This window comes from Alligator sinensis, unplaced genomic scaffold, assembly GCF_000455745.1.
Source record: "Alligator sinensis unplaced genomic scaffold, ASM45574v1 scaffold46_1, whole genome shotgun sequence".
Taxonomy (NCBI): Eukaryota; Metazoa; Chordata; order Crocodylia; family Alligatoridae; genus Alligator; species Alligator sinensis.
Window position 1 is genome coordinate 3,351,212 of NW_005841907.1, and position 9,521 is coordinate 3,360,732.

The window sequence follows — 9,521 nt, forward strand, 5'->3', positions numbered from 1 at the left end:
CCCCCCCCAAATCCTACACTAAAAGTCAAACACTATAACATATTTTAATTTTATTACAAAAAATATTTGTCATGATTTGTGTTTGCATACTGTATATAGAGGGGATTGCATAATAACTAAAAAATAAAGTCTTACTCTTGTATATTGTGCATGGGGGTTTGGGTGTGGTTGGGAGGTGTGTGTGTATGGTGGGGTATGGGGCTTGTGTGTGTGTTTGGTGGGTGTGGGGAGGTGTATGGTTGGGTGTGGGGGATGTGTGTGTATGGTGAGGTGTGGAGGGTTTGTGTATAGTAGGGTTTGTGTGGGTGTGGTGGGCTGTGGGGGTTGCAAGGGGGTGTGGCTGTGTGTGTGGTAGCATAGGGTATATTGGGGGTATGTATATGTGGGGAGTTTTGGGGACAGTGTGTGGGTGTATGAGGTTAGTGAGGTATGAGGGAGGATGGGGAGGTGTGGGTACAGTGGCAGATAGGGGCGCTCATGCCCAGCACAGGTGCTGGCTCCCGGTGGCATGTGGCTCCAGACAGCGCTGAGCATGGGGGCGAGGAACACAGCCTTCCCAGCCCGCCTCTATCATAGGGGCTTTGTGCAGCATGAAAGCAGCTCCCACACTTGGGTGGCACTGGGGGAAGCCCTGAGCTGGAGCTGGCTGCCTTCCCTGCCTTCTGCTGTGCAAGTCCCAGGACTCTGTGAGGAAGCATAGGCCAGGACTTCCTCTGCTCCTGGTAAAATCCTAGGACCTGTGTGGCAGGGGGCGGGCAAGGCAGCCAGTTCCAGGGCAGGGCTATTCCAGTGTTGCACAAGTGCAGGAGCTGCTCATGCACTGCACGGAGCTCCCATGATAGAAGGGGGTGGCAGGGCTGTGCTTCTCACCCCCATGTGCAGCACTGGCCAGAGCTGCACACAGCTAGTCACCAGCACATGCAGGGGGCACGAGTGCTCCAACTGCCCCCACCTGCTGCTGCTGGCAGAGGAGGCTGTGCACTATGTGGAGGAGTGTGTGAGGGGGTCTCCACACCCCCCCACCCTCCCTCACATCCACACCCTGCCCAGCTGAGTGCTATTCTCCTGCTGCCCCCCAGCTGCAGCCCTACCCTCCTTGCCCCACCCAGCTGCAGCTCCCCTCTGCCCCCACCCCTGCCATTTCCCTACCTGCTGCCTGGAGTGAGCAGGGTGCTGGGGAAGCCAAGCAGGTTCCCCCAGGGTGGCTCCAGCAGCTGCAGAAGCAGCCCTACCCAGAAGCTGCTGCTGGCCCAGCCGAGCCCTTCTGTCCCAGGAGGTGCAATAGGGTATGTTGGGGATGTGTGTATATATGGGTGGAAGAACTGGGAAGGGTACAATTTGTTGGTGGGTCCCTGTGGGCCAGAAGAAACTGGCTGGTGGACCAGATCTGGCCTGTGGGCCATATTTTGCCCACTCCTGATACAGACAGATTTCTGATCACGTATATCGATAAAAGTGTAACATCTGTACCCGGCCAATAGGTTAGAAAAGGTCTGTGTCTGTCTGTCTGTCTGCCTATATCAGGGGTGTCAAACTCATCTGTCTCTGTGGACTGGATGGGATTTGCTGGGTCTATGAGCTAGATCAGGCCCTGTTGTGTTGTGTGCAGTACTCACAATGCCAGGTCCAGCCCATGTGATGCATACAGCATATGCTGGCCCTGCTCTGGGGCTTATTTTGCATGTTCCGTGAGGTCTGTACCCACTGTTGCACACAGAACGGACTAGGCTGAAGGCTGTATGTGGCACCCTGCTGGACTGGCCCTGTGTGCTGGTTCTGGGGCCCCCCATGCACAGTGAAGCCAGTGTGCAGAGTCAGTCTGGTATAGTGCTGTATGTAGGCGATGGCTTGGACTGAACCCTGTGCTGTGTGTAGTGTGCGTGACACCATGCCCAGCTTGCATGCCACATACAGCACATGAGTATGAGGTGTGTGGGATCAGCCCAGAGGCCCATGGAGCTAATTTGAGTGAATTGCCATTCAAGTTGTGTGTGTAAATGATTGTCCCTGCCTGTTTTGATTTGAGTCAAAGTCCACGACAGTCAGACCGGGGATAAACCTGACCTCTGTTTTTCATCTCATAGCAATTAAGCTTAGATACACATTCAACTCTAGCAATACTTATCTTATTGTAGCTTTATTGTTTTATATATCAGATCCATAGGGAGAAACAAGCATGATGATAAATAGTCCTTTTGTTAGGTTCCAGCCTTCTCCTCTGATCCTAATTTATTCTCTTCCATTGTATTATTGATCACATCCAGAAATGATGCTTCAAATTCTCAGTTGAAAAATAAGTGCATTTTTCACTCTCACTGCCCCAGGATTATCTGGACACAACAGAACTGCTTCTAGATTCTTCTTTTACAGTACTTTACAGGAAGCAGTGCACATTTCCCAGCCTAAGTCCCAACTTTTCCTCTTTGAAAGTGATCTTGCCTGCCTTTCTGTTATTAGTAAAATTCTCTCTTTTTCTCTCTCCTATATTCTAAATTTTCACAACTAGTCTAAGGACAGACAGTCAAAAAGCCCAAGGCTGAATCAATTCAATCTTTGCAGGCTTTTAAAAACTGAATAGACTGAATCAATAAGCAAATGAACTGATGTTCACTTTTCAAACAGGAAAGGCAACCAGCCCCCTGCAGTGGCCCATACTAATAGCTGGGGGGGCGCAAGAGTCCCAGCCTGTTGGCCACTGCAGAGAGCTGGAGCCTTCTGATTCCCCAGCCACACTCCCTCCCCCGTCCCAACTGAGCAAGGGGTGGTGGTGGGGAAAACCACCCATCCTGCCTGGCACTGGATCCCCAGTCAGGAACAACCAAGGAGTGGGGAAGGGGAAGCTGAAATTGGGGACTTTACTCTGCCTCCCTCCCCCCAGCTGGGAACGGGGCTGGATATCTCCTAGACATGCCCCCTTCTCAACCTCCCAGCCCGAGACAGTGGGGAGGGAAGCCTGCACCTGGGCTTGGGTCAGCCCCCAGAGTTGGAAGCCAGGAGTCCCCTAGTCATGTCCCCTTCTCAGCTGAGGGGGGCATGGCTCCCAGTTCTGAGGGGCGGAGCCAAGCCCTGCTGCAGGCTTCTGCCCCCGCCTTGCCCTCAGCTGTCCCAGAGGCCGAGAAGGGGACGGGGTGGGGGACTCTAGTCCTGCTCCTGGCTCTAGAGGGCAGAGCCAGGCCCTGGTACTGGCCTCTCCCTCTTACCAGCCATCCAGGAGGCTGAGAAGGGGCCATGGCTGCTGGTGAGCCAAGCCCTGGTGCCAGATTTCTTCTCTCCCTCCTTCCCCCCTCTCCTCAGCCAGTCCTGAGGCTGAGAAGGGGGCATGGCTCCCAGCTCTGGGGGGCAGTCCAGCCCCCACTCCAGAATGCCCCCACTGCACCCAGCTGGGGGGTCTGGTTCCCTCCTTTCCACCCGCTTCCAACCAGCAGCTGGGTCAGAGGAGCGAGGTTTTTTTTCCCCGCACTCCTTTCTTAGACATACAGAGTGATAGCGCTCAGGCTAAGGAGCAAAGGGGTGGGGCAGGCCCTGCTCATTGGAGCAGACAGTACAGTCCAGGGCTGCAAAGTATCATGGGATTCTGGGGGACTGCAAGTTAACTTGAACCAGGAGGGCATCTAGGACAAGTTCCATAAACCAGTTTGACCTAAATCAGTTAACTCTGATGCTACATCCAACCAGGTGCATCTTAAAGCAGTTGCCATTTTGAAAGTGATTTAAGTGCACTGAATTTCTGTTCTGTTACAGGTTTAAACAAGTTTCTGATCAATTAAACCGGTTCATGTGTAACTTCTGTCCCGAGCCCTACAGTATATGTGGTCCTGTTACCTTCTCCTACATTCTCTCAGCAGTCTATGCACAGTTTTCATATACAATAGGACATACTTTGTTTAACTGTGAAGGATTGCTTTGACCCATTTTTCAAAGCAAACAGTTGGCTCTTCTCTTTGGGGTGAGCAAGAATATGTAGTTTGCAGGAGCTTATGTATTTATGTGCATGTGCATGTGAGGTAGATCTGCGTGTTTGACATCCCTGGCATGTTTGATATTTTCTTGTGAGGTTATCGCTGATATAGAAGTACCAATAATGCACTCGTCAGAGGGGATCAATGCTATCTACATCAACAGATAGCCTTTCAAGTATTCTATGACCGGTCCTGTTTGGGGGCACTGCAGTCTTGTTTTTAAATATTGAATATTTATGTTTGAATATTCTAATATAGTTTCAATGTTGGCCTTGATTATATTCCTTACCTGGGGTCCTAGGGACCTCCTGGGGCTGCAAGAGCAGAGATTCTGTCACACAGAGCCTGGCCAGTAGCCACAGCGCAGCTCCAGGTGGCTCAGCTCTGCTTTTGAGCGGCACATGCTGCCCGTGAATGCGCTGCTCCGCTTTTTTTTTTCTGTGTTTTTATTTTTTTTTCCCCCTGAATATCCAGGGGTCAAAAAAACCTGCAGAAAATAAAAGTGGAGCAGTGCACACAGGGGCAGTGTGCCCTTAAAATGCGGAGAACATCTGAATGTTCACTATGTGGCGCTGCAGATATGGTTGTGGTATCACATATTGCTTGGCTGTGCTCGTCTGGACGTAGCCAGAGAGGTGAAATCTTGATGCCAAAAAAGTAAGTGGTAACAACGTGCTTTGATAACTTGCCTGACTACATCTCCTCTAATTTTGCCTTACTAGCATGAGTCATTAATATTAGCTGAAGCCCATTTGCTAGATGAATTATAAAAAAATAATGTGGAGTGAATAATTTACTTGGAAAATGTACTTGACAAATTTAGTTTCTTTTTTTTCCTGTTTGTGGAATACTGATAATGGCAAATCACTATTTCTTGTTCTGTCTCCTGGTTCACTTAGCCCAGTCCACTGCTGTTGCTAGCAAATGTGTTGCATACTTGTTTTCATAAACTTATTTGTTTCTATCTTAAAACTAACTGAGGCTTTTATCTTACTATTTTTGTTCAAAGGCTATTCCAGGGCCTCACTTTCCTGATAACTCATCTAATTTCCAGTCTAAATATACTTGTGACTAGTATGCTGATATTGTCTTTTAATTTTCATGGCTCTTTTCCATCTCTGTTGCATACCACCTCTGTCAGCTATCCTTTTACTAGGCAAAACAAGTCATATTCTTTTAATTTTGTTTTGTAAGATACAGCCTCTATTCCTTTGAGCATCCTAGCAGCCTTTCTCTTCACCTGTTCTAGTTTCTTAAATTTATTTGCTGTTTAAATGTATTCAGCTTTTTTTTTTAACTTCACATTCTACAAATACTCAGTTCTCTTTACTAAACATTCAAGCAATTTTGGTTGTTTAACTGGCTTAAAGCATAATATTTCTGTCAGAACTTTAGCTTAAACCCTTTCCTCCTTATGGACATGATCCATAGAATCAGAAGTCATAGAATTCCGTGGGCTCCTTATCACAGCCATAATCAAGACAATGGCATGAGATAGAAAATGTGGCTTTATTTCTTTCAGGAAAAAAGATGCAGTACAGGAAGAACTAGTAGATAAGTAGGATTAGGTAAAATGAAATGCTTTAGATTTCCCTTCCAGGGAAGGCCCATCTGGGCCTTCTCTGGATATATCATCTTAACACAATTATGCTACAATTTCATAGGGATATGTGGGTTGGTACAGAAATTAAATATTACCTATTTGTGAAGTCTTCCATGAATTCCTCCACAAGATTCACTTGACACCTACAATAAATCGCTGTTAATACTTAGGCAGGAGGCCCATAGAGAATACAGATCAGAGTAGCACTATTTTGTGTGCTTATATCTTTATTCCTGTTCCTACAAATATTTGAAGCCAGTTCACTGGCTTTAAATATTGTATTCCTTCCTTTCACTGTTACTCTCATTTTCCTTCCCCACCATCCTCTTGTTGGTTTATTACTGCTATCAATATAGACTCTAAAGACAAGAACTTTCTTACTGTTATAAGTTTGTACAACAGCCAGAACAATAAGACCTCAATAGAATCAAAACTATGATACAAATAACAACTATTCAGATACTGATGGAGTTTGAGTTTTTCTTTCATAAAATTCACACACAGCAGTTGTGTCTGAACAATACTGTGCTAGTTGCAGAGGTGTAGTCAGATCATCATCTCTTTTCCTCTAAGTGCCTCTCTACCTGGCCTCTGATAAGGGTTTTTGGAACCCTTTCTCTTGTGTTTTATGTGCAGCAAGGCATTATATTATATACAATCTATCACTTCCTGATTAAATCCCTGAGTTGGGAAGTTTGATATTTAATTTATAGACGTGCATGTAAAATCTGACCACATATTTGTGAAAAGCAAATACAAAAAACCATGAGCAGAGTTGAAGTGAATTCTTCTGTGAATTCAGATGAATTCCCAAAGAAATTTTGGGGGGTGCGAAGGGGAGATTCATATGTTAAACTGTTGTGGTATAATTGCCTAGCATCTAAGGATCTCAAAAGACTTTTTAAACATTAATTCTCAAGGTAGGTGAATATAACTGCATCCTTTTACAAACGGGGACTATGAGGTGCAGGAACTAAGCATAGGTAATGGGTAAGATAGTATAACAGTTCAGAGTAGAAGAACTGGTAAGATGATTCAGGTCCCTTCACTCTGGTCCAATATTATAACCATATTCTGTCTTTCTTCTTCTCCAACAATTCTTATTAAAATAACCTTTTCTTTTTTCATAACACCAGTCCACATGAAACTAGAATCTCCCATTTGGCTAAGATGGTGAAGGCATATAGAGCCAATAACACACAAGGCTAGCATTCAAATCCAGCTGCCTCTGACTCTTGCCCAAATGACCATGCACCCATTACATCTACTGGAGAAGGAGGGGTCCAGGTAGCTTGCAGCACAAATCCAGGGCAAGGTATGACCGTACACCTCTAGCAGCAAAGCAAGACACCTTACTCACTCTGCCGCCACACTTCCTTTCATGACAGCAAAAGTAAGATCATACACTTCAAATATTTAAACTGCAGTTAAGCATCCACATGTCCAAATATAGGAGATAGGGAAGGCCAAGTAAGATAACTGCTACAAAATATTTTTTATGAATTAATCTGTCAAAAGGAAATCAGCCCTGATATCAGAAGTGCATGTTTGAGAAAAGTAAATGTCTTTCCCGAAGGATCATTGTCCAAAGTGGCATCAGAATACTCTCTCTTGAGATTTTTTTTTAAATGGCAGAGACTTAATTTGCTCTTTCCTGCATGATCCAATAAGCAAGTACAGTATAATGCCACTGATGAAACAAACTTCTGCTTAACTTGAGTAGCTGTTTTAAGGAGGGATATCTTCTTAACAAAGCTCAAAGGTTAAAAAAGAGGTCACCACAAAGGAGGTAAAGTAACTCTGTTTCATTTGCTAATACAGAGCTCTGCTTTTCTGCTTGGCAAGAGTAAGAAATACTCTATCACAGTTGCTTTCTTTTTAGCTGGTGGGGTGAGAGCTCCCCCTTCTGCTTCAGACTGTTACATATTTCATATCCTCAAATGTTCTGACTATCTGATCTGATGTCTTTTATTAAAACACTCCAGTCAGCAAAATCCACCAGAGAGACTGTTTTTCAGAACAATAAATCATATTTTTTTGGTTCTTCAGACCAATAAATTAACCCAAAAGGGGTAAAAAAAATATTAGAATATAACCCAAGAGATGGAACTGAACCCACATTTTCCCTCCTTTGCCACAGGTTTGTTGTGTGACCTTTGGCAAGTCTCTTATGGCATTAGTTTTCTTGTTTCCCATTGGTAAAATAGGGATAATACTACTTTTCTTTTTTCACAGGCCTGCTGTGAGGATATGTTGGCTGAAGAATGTGAGGTGCTTCAATAATTGTGTTAGTGGGCGGCATAGAAAAATCAGCTTGTATATCAGTTTGCTGGATATACTGTTAAGTTGTCCAGTCTATCTAAACAAAAATACCAAAGTTAAAATAGCAATGGCTTTAAAGCAATGGATGGATATTTAAAATATATGTCCATTAAATTTAAAATATATCAAGATAATTCCCAATACTATTTAAATAAGAAAAATACGCTGTCAGGAGATGTAGTAGTACAGCTGTAAGGAGGCATGCAGATTGCGCAAGTGCCATCCTGCCAGTGCAGAACAAAATAGTTCAGTATAGGCCATGGGAATATTATTATTATTATTAGTAGTAATAAAAATGTCCTTCCTTCCAGAGGAATTAAAAAAAAAAATGGATTTTCTAAATTTCTCTTAATTTTACCGTTTCCTTTATTTCTCCCCATCCCGCCAGCCAAAAGTAGAATCTAGGTCTTTTACACAGAGCGTGTTTACATCAGGCACTTTACTGCTCAGTAGATTAATCTACTTCTCAGTAAAGCATCACCACCTACACATGTGCAGCATTTACTGTGGAGTAAATTAGTCTACTGCACAGCTGGCTAGTACCTGTAGATACAGGTAGTAGATTAACAGCTCAGTAGCAACTGTGCAGTGGTGCGCATGTGCTCCCAGTCAGCCCAGGCAGTGGGGCAGGGGAGGGAATGTCCCCTCCCTGGAGCAGCTGCCTCCCAGCCCCATACTCTGATTGGCCCAGGGAACAGGACTGGGAAACAGTTGCTGGGGGAAGAGAGAGTTTCTGAACTCCATGCCCTGATCTACCGATTGGAACATGGGTCTGGGAAACAGCTGCTGGGGGAGGGGACAGTTTATCAGTCTCACACCCTGATTTGCCCACCTGGGTACTGGACACCGAGCCAACTTTCCCTCCTACCCAAGGGGTGTGACGTTACTACTCCCAGGGGTGCAATCCTGTGCAAACAACCTGCAGAGCATATGCCGGCTAGCCAGGTTACAGGAGTGGGTTCTAGGGAGGATGGAGGAAGAACAAAGTATGTAGCAAAACTCCCAGTTTTTCTTTTTTAATACATATATGATAGATATGCATTCCCTTCCCTTTCCCAATTATTTCTGGCTTTTCTTTCTCTCCCTCTCTATTCCCTATAGACAAGCATAAGCGAGCTCAGACTTAGGATAAGCTTTAACATTTTTATTTTGGTAGCAAGTTTTGGTTTTGGATATCCACTGTTGTATATTGTATTATTATCATTTTCGTATTGATTTTTATTGTTTCATATGGATATTGTATGGTTTAGGCCTGTGTTTGTAAGTGAACCAAAGTCATGTCAAGTTTCCATTTTGTATGTTAAGCCTCCATCTTGTGTTCTCTGCCCGGGCATCCCCTGTGTTGCAACTGTATCTGTCACGTACCCCTCCCATGTAAACTGGTTCCCGGATGAATGAGAATGATCGGGAATGATTGAAATACAATGGTAGCAGGCCTCTACTGAATGGTCTGTAACAAGCAGGCCATCACCTCGCATTGGTTCATCCAGGAACCACGGACCTCGCCCAGGAACAGAGACAAGAACCCAGCATTTGAAAGACAAATGACCCTGCAGAACCAGCAACTCTACCATTGTACCCACCCATTACAGACACCCAAAACTGCACATCCCTGCATGGAGCACACATGCTCAGTA